Below are 9,665 nucleotides of genomic sequence, written 5' to 3'. Positions count from 1 at the left end.
TTTTTCACAGATCCTCTACTTTACCAAGCTATTTACGAAGCCTATAAATAGTAAACTATATGTATTTTAAAATACAAAACAAACAGTTCATAGCCATTGCAGCCCTCATCTTCCTGAGTCTCTAAGGGTCTTCTAGTTAAAATTGTCTCTAGCAATTTTCTAGAAGAGTCTTCAAAAGGAAACAAAACAAAACAAACAAATAAAAAAAAAACAGTACCTTAAGAGATATCAAACTGTTGCCGTCGAGTTGATTCCTACTCATAGTGACCCTATAGGACAGAGTAGAACTGCCTTGCAGGGTTTCCAAGGCTATAATCTTTACTGAAGCAGACTGCCACATCTTTCTCCCTCAGAGTAGCTGGTGGGTTATGGTTAGTAACCAAGCACTTAACCACTGCAACACCAGGACTCCTTTGAGAGATATAGACAAGTATATATCTATGATGATAAACAGGTTCATATACATACTCGTTATGCTGCATACTTGTTTTGGGTATCTGTTACTACATAATGAATTTCCCCAGAACTTAGTGGTTTAAAACTCTACTGCTTCATTTATCTGCTCCTGATTCTGAAATTTGGGCAGACATTAATGTGGTGAGCTCATCTTTGATTATGTGGCATCAGCTATCATGATTCAATGGGGGCTGTAGGATCAAATTCCATGATAATCTCACACACGGCTGGCAGTTACTGCTATCTGTTGGCTGGGAGCTCTGCTGGAGCTGTTTGTTGGCCAGGGGTCTTAGTTCTCCTCCAGTGGCCTTTCTATATGGCTAGCTTGGGCTTCTTACAGTACGGTATTCTCAGGGTGTTTAGATTGCTTATGTAACATCTGGATTCCACCAGAGATTGAACACCAAAGTAGAGCTGCTGAGTCTTCTTAAGGCTTAGTTCCAGACTTGCCACAGCATTATTTTCACAGCATTCTATTTCTTCCTCTTGTTCTTTTTTTTTTTTATTGTGTATTGGTGAGATTTTACAGAGCAAATTAATTTCCCATTTGATAGTTTGTACATAATGTGTTTCATGACCTTGGTTTCATTCCCCACAAACATTCTATTTCTTAAAGAAGATCACTAGGCCAGATTAGATACAAAGGATGTTGCACAAGGATGTTGCAGTGCAATTGATTACTTTTATATGGCTTTTCTCACCATGGTCTTGTAACTCCCATCAAATGACTGGATGGGACTATGCAGATGAGGTGCTATGGCCCACCCAAGGGATTGGATGGCTTGCTAATAATGCAAATAAGGTTCATGGCACCCTTGTGGGGTGGGATCATGCAAATAAGGTCAATAGATCCCTAATGAGGGGATTGGTAAGTTTTACCATCCCGCTAGACTTAAAATGAGCCATCCCAGAAACAACCGTGGGGACCTTACTACCACCAACAAGAAGAGGTGAGAGTGGAGCGCATCCTTTGCCCTGGGGAGATAAGACAGAGTTTGGGGAGAAAGGAAAAGGAAAATGGTTTCAAAAGATGTGTATAATGTAGGCTTCATAGTACTTGGCTTGGAATTGACAGATTGGATGAGGGGATGAGGGAGAAGCAGAGTTTGAGGAGGCCCCTATGTTTTTGGCTTGTGTGGGTAGTGATGTCATTAACTAAGATAGATAAATATAGAAACAGGAAAAAGAGGAATCTATTCAGTGAAGATCTTCCCTTGTCCCTCTCATTTTGAGTGTAAGTACACTCATAAAAGCATGTAAGCCAGCCACTCCATGCCTTTCTCTTCCCCTATTTTATATAGCCAATTTCTAAATTGCCCCTCCCTATTAAGCCAGTACACTGAGGAGACAAGCATATTCCTTGATCTGAAGAATCTTCTATTCCAGTGGATCTTTGAGCATCTGCATCCATAAGCAATCTAGTCCAGAGTAAGCCATCAGATTGCAACAATCTACACCAGCTCAAGATGTTAAACATCTTTCTCTTCATTTTGTTGGGTTCTAGTCAGTTCATACCTGTGGGCTAGGTCAGTGGGTACCAGCTATAGGCTCAGGAGTCCACACATCTCCCTGCACTTTAGACCAGGCAGCTCCTTTTCTCTCTTGCTCATTTCTAGCCCCCATGGGCTAGGTCAATGAGTGCCAATGGAACATGTTGAAACTCAGCCCATCTCTTCATTGCTGCGCCTCTCCCACTTCCACTCATCTCATGGCCCCAGGTGGTCACCTCAAGTGAACACACCAGGCTGTCTACTCTCAGGCTCCTTTTAATTTCCAGTCTTAGAAGGGGGTTCTTCTGATGGGCAGTGACTTTTCCTGCCTCAGTATACCCAAAGGCAAACTTTGCTCAAAATTCAAAAAGTAAAACAGTCATTTTTTTCCCTTGCAGGTCTTCCTTCAAATGTAAATTTCCTGCTCTCTCAGAAGTTCTCTCTCAGAAATTTGCAAATGCAAATTTTCTGACTGGAAATATTCTGGGTAGGGCTCAGGTTTTGGACCTAAGCCACCAACACTCTATACACAGGGCTACTGCATTGAAATGAACAGCCTGTGTTTCTTTCAAATAAACCCTAGTTACTCCTTTAGCATATTTAATCAAGTATTGGCTGAAGGTAGAGTTACGCACTCTTTGTTATTTATAACACCTGATATTCATTTCCATTATACATTTAGGTCTGTTTTGCCACACTAGATAGGAGAAACATTTAATATCCATTAGTACATTCAGATAAACATATAATCCTTTTTTAACATTCCAATTTCATCTTCTCTTTTCCACTCCTTGACTATCTTCCCATTCATACACATATGGCCTTAGGCCTTTGGCATATCCTCACATAGAAGATATATCCTCTATATCCTGTATGTACTTGGTCCATGTTGTTGTTAGGTGTCGTCAAGTCGATTCTGACTCATGGCGACCCCAATGTGACAGAGCAGAATAGTCCCATAAGGTTTTCTTGGCTGTCGTCTTTATGGGAGCAGATTGCCAGGTCTTTCTCTTGTGTAACTGCTGGGTAGGTTCAAACCACCAACCTTTCGGTTAGCAGCCAAGTACTTAACCATTGCTTCAACAGGACTCCATATTAGCATTTAATATATACTTGTGGAATGAGTGAATAAATAAAAGCATGAATAAATGATCTTCCTGGAGTAATCAAATAAATCCATATTCAGGAAGAGGCTCACAATGAGAAGCCTTTGACAGAGTTTCTCCACCTGGAATCACATAACCTTGGGTTTTTTAAACCTTGTAAAAAATCTAAGTTTGTCTTTAACGTAGTTAAGTAGGGATTTTAAAAATCAAACCCAATTTCAACCGCAGACCTGGACCTCTTGAATCATACAAATGAAACAATTCCTGCTTACCTGTGATCATCCAATATAATCCTCACCTTCACATGTAATTTGTTTGGAAATATCTGGGACAAAAAGGCAGAGGATAAATATATCTTCATTCATCCAACATTTGTTGAGTGTCAATGTGTATAATTCATAGGTAAATCAGACATGGCTCTGCCTTCAAAGAAGGAAGCCTGTTTCTCTTTGTCATCCTCGTTCAGGGGCCATGCTAATCTTCTCTGCATCATTCCAATTTTAGTATATGTGCTGCCGAAGTGAGCACCCCCTTTGTATGGTATCTGAAAGAGTTCCACATTAACAACTGGCCGTGGCACTGTTGATCCCCAGGAAGAGCTGGATTTGTTCCAGACCGACACCAAGAGGTTCTTTTCTAGCGATTAGATTGATGGTTCTCTAGATACAATTAAATACTCCTTAGGTATTTTCAGTATTGGCTTATCCAACCATGAAGTCATCAGACATGAGAAAAATGTTTCCTTTTAAGTAACAATAAATTTCCCAACAAGGAAAAAAATAGCTCCTGGTGTGTGTCTATATCTGGCACTTAGGGGGTTTCAGTGAATTTTGACATCAAATGCTTTTTAGGGGACTTTTCAATTTATGAATGGATTACAACATTTTTCAGCCCATTCCTCTCATTTCTGTCTTAAAACCTGGGCTGACCCACTCCAAGATGGTGAGGTAAATAACATATCTGGCACTCTCCAGCCAGCAAGTTAAAGACAAGCATAAGTGCCACAGCATTCCAGACGCTTGCCCTGGACTCTCCTGCATCTCCTCTCCGTCTGTGCAGTTTTGACCTCTTCAGCCCTGAGACCCTCCTTCACTATCTGCTTCTCATTCCTTCAGTTTGTTGGTCCTCTGATGTTTCTGGACTTCAGTTTCTCAGACAATTCGTTGCTAGACTTGTTTCCTTGTTTCTGGCCTTGAGAGGGAAATTCCATGTTCTCAATCAACCTCTGTGGAACTCAATGACAGGGCATGAACTTGAGCACACCATTTTTTTTTTTTTTTTTTGCCTGTATACAGTGTTTCCCAGATTGAACAGCTGTATCTCAGTTTTATTTATATACAAATAGCTTTCCAATAAAAGGGACAAACCATAATATAAAATATAAAGGAAAAAAAACAGTCAGCCCATGTAAATGATTTTATACAGGCACCTACGCATGCTTCTGGTGGAGCTGAGGTGGCAGACAAGCTTCTTGTCTGGACGATTTATCTTCTCTCCCATTACTTATTGTCATGGATTGATTTCTGTCCCCCAAAACATGTGTTAGAATCATAAGCCTTATACCTGTGGATGTAATTCTGTCTAGAAGTAAGGCTTTCTTCATTATGTTAACAAGGCCTTATAAGTGTAGGGTGTGTCCTAAACCTACTCACTTCTGAGTTATAAATAGAGCAGATTAGACATAGAAGGAAGCACAAACTGGGGAAGATAGATGCCATGTGAAGTGTCTTAGTTATTGCGATGGTTAAGATTGTGTGCCAACTTGGCTGGGCCATGATTCTCAGTGTTTTGGCAGTTATATAAGGTTGTGATCACTTTCCTGTTGAAATTTGATACATGATCACCCTCATGATGGAATCTGCTGAGTGGTACCAGTGCGGGCCGGGCCTGTGGTGGCTCACCACCCCTTCAGCCTTCATCTCTCTGCCCTCCTCCACCTACTTCCTTCCTGCTCCCCTTGCTGGGGTTTTTGTTTGTTCCGGATCTTGCTGCTGGCTTCTATTCGTCTGGCCTCTGGTTCTTGGGACTTGGGCTAGCAGCTTACTGGCTGTCTTGCCAGCCATCTTGAGATTTGTCAGTCTTCACAGCCTGCAACAGCACTGCTCTCTGGCCTGTTGATCTTGGGTTCGGATTTCCAACACATAGACAAAATGGTGGACTATCACACAATACTGCGAATCATTGCCTTGCCAAGTTGATACATATTTTTGGGTGACACAATTCAATCCACGACATGAACATAGCCAAGGAACCAAGGATCACTGGGGCCATAGCAGCTGAAAGAGACAAGGATCATTCCTCAGAGCCAACAGAGAGCCTTCCCCTATAGCCAGCCCTAAATTAGAACTTCTAGCCTAAACTGTGAGATAATAAATTTCTGTTCTTTAAAGCCACCTACTTGTGGTATTTCTGTTACAGCTGCACTAGGTAACTGAGACACATATTATTTCACACCCACAATGGGTCAGGCACTGTGTTACACTCTGGGAACTCAATGATGGACAAGACACATATGAGTCTTAACTACAGAGATAGCAATCTAATGGCAGAGAGTGGCAACAATCATCATTCAGATGCTGAGCAGGAGTTGAGATAGGTGGCATCTGCTTCAGGTTCTCCAAGGTTCCTGGAAACTTCTTGAAAGTTGTGAAGGTGCTGAAGTGTGGAGTATCTTCTACCACTCCCTTTGAATGCCTTCCTTGACTGACCAGCAGCTGTTCAGGTACTGAAAACTGTCTAAAGGCAAATGACCAGGTTGAACAGAGGATGCAAACCTTTCTTGAATGAGGAGGTGTTGCAAGCACTGGGAAATTTATCCTGGAGAAGAGAAGGTGTGAAGAATATAGGTAACCTGGTGGGTTCCTGTGTGAAAGAGTTTAAAGACTCTATTACATGTGGTTCCAAATGCAGAACCGGAACTTAACTGGATGTTTTAAGGAGGTAGATTTTGGTTCAATATAAGGAAGAATGTTTTGACAATTCAAATTTAATAATAATACACTAGCAACTGCTATTTACTGAGTGCCTATGTTATGGATTGAATTGTGTCCCCAAAAATGTTATGTTGGAGTCCTAACCCCTGTACCTATAAGTATGAACCTGTTTGGAAATAGGGGTTTTCTTTTGTTATGTTATGAGATCATACCAGAGTAGGGTGGGTCCTAACCCTAATCACTTCTGAATGGTGTCTTATGAAAAAGAACAGAATAGACACAGACACACAGACAGACAGACAGACACACACACACACAGGGGAAAGACGAGCCCCATGTGAGGGCTTGTCTACAAGCAAAGGAATGCCAAAGATTGCAGGCGGACATCAGAAACTAAGAGAGAGGCCCCCAGAAGGAATCGACAAGGCTGAGATCCTGATTTGGACTTTTAGTCTCCAGAACTTTGAGAAAATGAATTTCCATTCCTTAAAGTCACCCACTGTGGTGTTTTTTGTTATGGCAGCAGTAAGTAACTAAGACAGCCTGTGTTGTGTCAGACACTGTGTAGGTGCTTCAACTACTTTATTAAATTTGGACTTTCTGTTCACAATAACAAGCTGGTGACATTAACCTCCTGCTTCCCAACCCCAACTGAAATAATACCAAAACCAAACCAAATCTATTGCCAGTGAGTTATTTCTGACTCATGGCGACACCATGTGTTACAAGGTAGAACTGCTTCATAGGGTTTTCTTGGCTGTAATCTTTATGGAAAAGCAGATAGCCAGGACTTTTTTTCCACAGCACCACTGGGTAGGTTTGAACCTTCAACTTTTAGGTTAGTAGTGGAGCTCAGACTGTTTGCGCCACCCAGGGACCTTACTGAAATAATAGGAATCATAAAAAGGAATAAATTCTCAACATCTCTGAGAGCAAGAGAGTTTGGAAGTAGATAAGTGTAGTCGATATTTCAATGAGTTTCTAGAGGACAAAAGGAGGAAGAGTCCTAAGGATGGATGTACCAGAGCACAGGAAGCTGCCACCAGAACACATTCTGGGAGGGGCTGCGGCAGAGCATGGGGCTGTGCTGGCAAATGTAGACTCAGAGAAGACCTAAGCTCAGAATTATCTCCCATGGTCTTTATGAAAAAGAAATTACTTGAGAATTTACTTGGGAATTGAAAAATGAAGCTAAATAAGAAGAATCTAAGGAAAAAATGGATGAGGTTTAAGAAAACAATACAGTTTTTCCAAGGATGATATGAAAAAAAAGTTAGATGACAGTTGTACAAGAAACTTATTAAAAAAAAAAAAAGGCCCAAATTAGAATTGGAAGTCAAAGGACCCTAAAACAAATATCTCTGAGAAAAAGTGGATTCTATTCTACCAACAAATATTATTAAAAACTGAAAATCACCTAATTTAATAAGGAAGTCATTTATTTCCCTCAACAAGAAAAAAAGAATTGGGAATTCCAGGAAAAACAAACGCAAGTGAGAAAGCCCCAGTTCAAAGATGAAGGAAATGAAAATGGCATGATTTTGAGCAACTGTGGGATGTAAGAGAAGAATTCCTTTGATTTACTGCTTGAACATTCTTCTTTGGACTCCGCAGGGTTAGTAACGTACGTTTTCATGAATATTTGTTCTTCAGTAAATGATAAGTACATAACTATAATATTGGCTGTGGTTTTTTTTTTTTTTTTTTTGGTGTCGATATCTAGGCAAAACATAAGAGACTTAATTATAGGTGCAGAACAGAATTCAGATGTTATCACCTTGTAAAAGTGATATAACTGACAAAAGGCAGGAGGTGGGGGAGTGGTAGGGGCCGTGGTGGTGTAGGGGTTAAGAGCTTGGCTGCTAACCAAAAGGTCGGCAGCTTGAATACACCAGCTGCTCCTTGAAAACCCTATGAGGCAGTTCTACCCTGTCCTGTAGGGTTGCTATGAGTCGAAATCGACTCGATGGCAATGGGTTTTTTGGTTTGTTTGTTTTTGGTTTAGGGGGTAGTAAGAAGAGGTTGAAGATGTTGCATGAGCCCTGACATGCTCACTTACCCAGTGGTTATCATCTCAAGTTTAGTGAGCCAGAAGTACATATTTGAGTTTATTATTTAGTTCATTCTATACTTATTTATGAAACATCCTTCATGTGCCAGGAAGCATCCTTGGTCCTGAGACACAGCGCTGAACCAGACAGACATGTTACCTGCTCCCAATGTAATGTGGAGGAGCAGCGACCTACATTCACTGTCTTTGACCAGGGAGATACTGGATGCCTAATTAGTAATTGTGGTAATAAGCAAAGCAAGAAGTAAGATTAGGAATGGTTCAAAGTGTTTGCCTGTAGCAAGTTCGACTGGTGGAGTGTACCAAAAGGGTTTAAGAGACTATTTTTTAATTATTATTCTTGTTGAAAATACACACAGCAAAACATACACCAATTCAACAATTTCTACACGTACAATACACTGACATTGGTTACAGTCTTCAAATAGTGCAGCCATTCTCACCCTCCTTTTCTGATTTGTTCCTCCCTTATTGACATAAACTCATTCTCCTCTAAATTTCTTATCTAACTTCTGAGTTGTTATCAGTTTGATCCCATATAGAAAGTTCTTTAAACCAGCACAATACTCAAGACAGATATTCTTTACTAGTTAAGCTGGACTGTTGTTTGATTTAAAGAAGGCATCAAAGGATATTTTTGGTTTAAGGTTTTAGGGTTAAAGATTATCCTAGGGCAATAGTTTCAGGAGTTTATCCAGCCTCAATGGATCCAAAAGTTCTGGATTCCATGAGAATTAAAGTTCTGTTCTACATTTCCCCCTTTTGATCAGGATTCATCCATATAATCTTTGATCAAAATCTTCAGTCATGGTAGCCAGGCACCATCCGATTCTTCTGGAAGACACTACTATTTCTTGTAGCTCAATTTGTACTACTTGAACTTTTTTATTAATTATTATTTTTTAACAATAATTACAAATAAATAAATAAAACCAGCTTAGTTGTTTCTAACCAGCAAGATTAGGCTGTCTTAATCCTAAACCTAAAAGCTTCGTGAAAGACCTGATGTCAGGACTTTATGATGCAAAATTCAGTACAAAGAGACTGAAATGGTGCAGCTGGAAAATTCAGTTCAGAGTAAAATGGTGCACCTCAATACACACTGAGTAGATTTTGGTCCCATAATTGTACATTTCGATATTTTAATAGTGGTATAGTATGAAACAGAAGATAGGCCTAGCGACCTACTTCTAAAAAAACAGCCACTGAAAACTCTATGGAGCAAAGTTCTAGTCTGGCAGACATGGGGTCACCATGAGTCAGAATCGACTTGATGGCAACTGATTTTTTTAATATAAAACAACCTTCTGTAAGTACACTATGTTGCTTTTTCTGCTTCATTTATTGCTATAAATTAGCTGTTCTTTTATTTTTTAAAGTAGTAATTTAAAAAAAGCACTGTGAAAAACTGTTCAAGAAAGTACATAGTTATCTGTATTTTAAAAGCAAATTTTCAGCAATTTATTCTTTATTATAGACAAAAATTCAATAATACGCTGGACTCTAACAATCATGTACAACAATGATTCTTACAGAGGTAGGTTCAGAGTTCTATTTTAGGTAATCCCTTCCAATCTCTCATCTTTCTCTCCCAAAATACCTACTGTTG

General features: G+C 39.9%; 1 pseudogene; it reads right to left on the bottom strand.

Moving 5' to 3' along the window:
* Positions 1–3,480: 3,480 nt before the first annotated feature.
* LOC111822226 (uncharacterized) lies at positions 3,481–3,580 on the bottom strand (annotated as a pseudogene).
* Positions 3,581–9,665: the final 6,085 nt, after the last annotated feature.

The sequence above is a fragment of the Trichechus manatus genome, unplaced genomic scaffold, assembly GCF_000243295.1.
Source record: "Trichechus manatus latirostris isolate Lorelei unplaced genomic scaffold, TriManLat1.0 scaffold00141, whole genome shotgun sequence".
NCBI classification, from domain to species: domain Eukaryota; kingdom Metazoa; phylum Chordata; class Mammalia; order Sirenia; family Trichechidae; genus Trichechus; species Trichechus manatus.
Note: the sequence above shows the minus strand (reverse complement) of the source record. Positions and strands in the feature narration are given on the sequence as shown.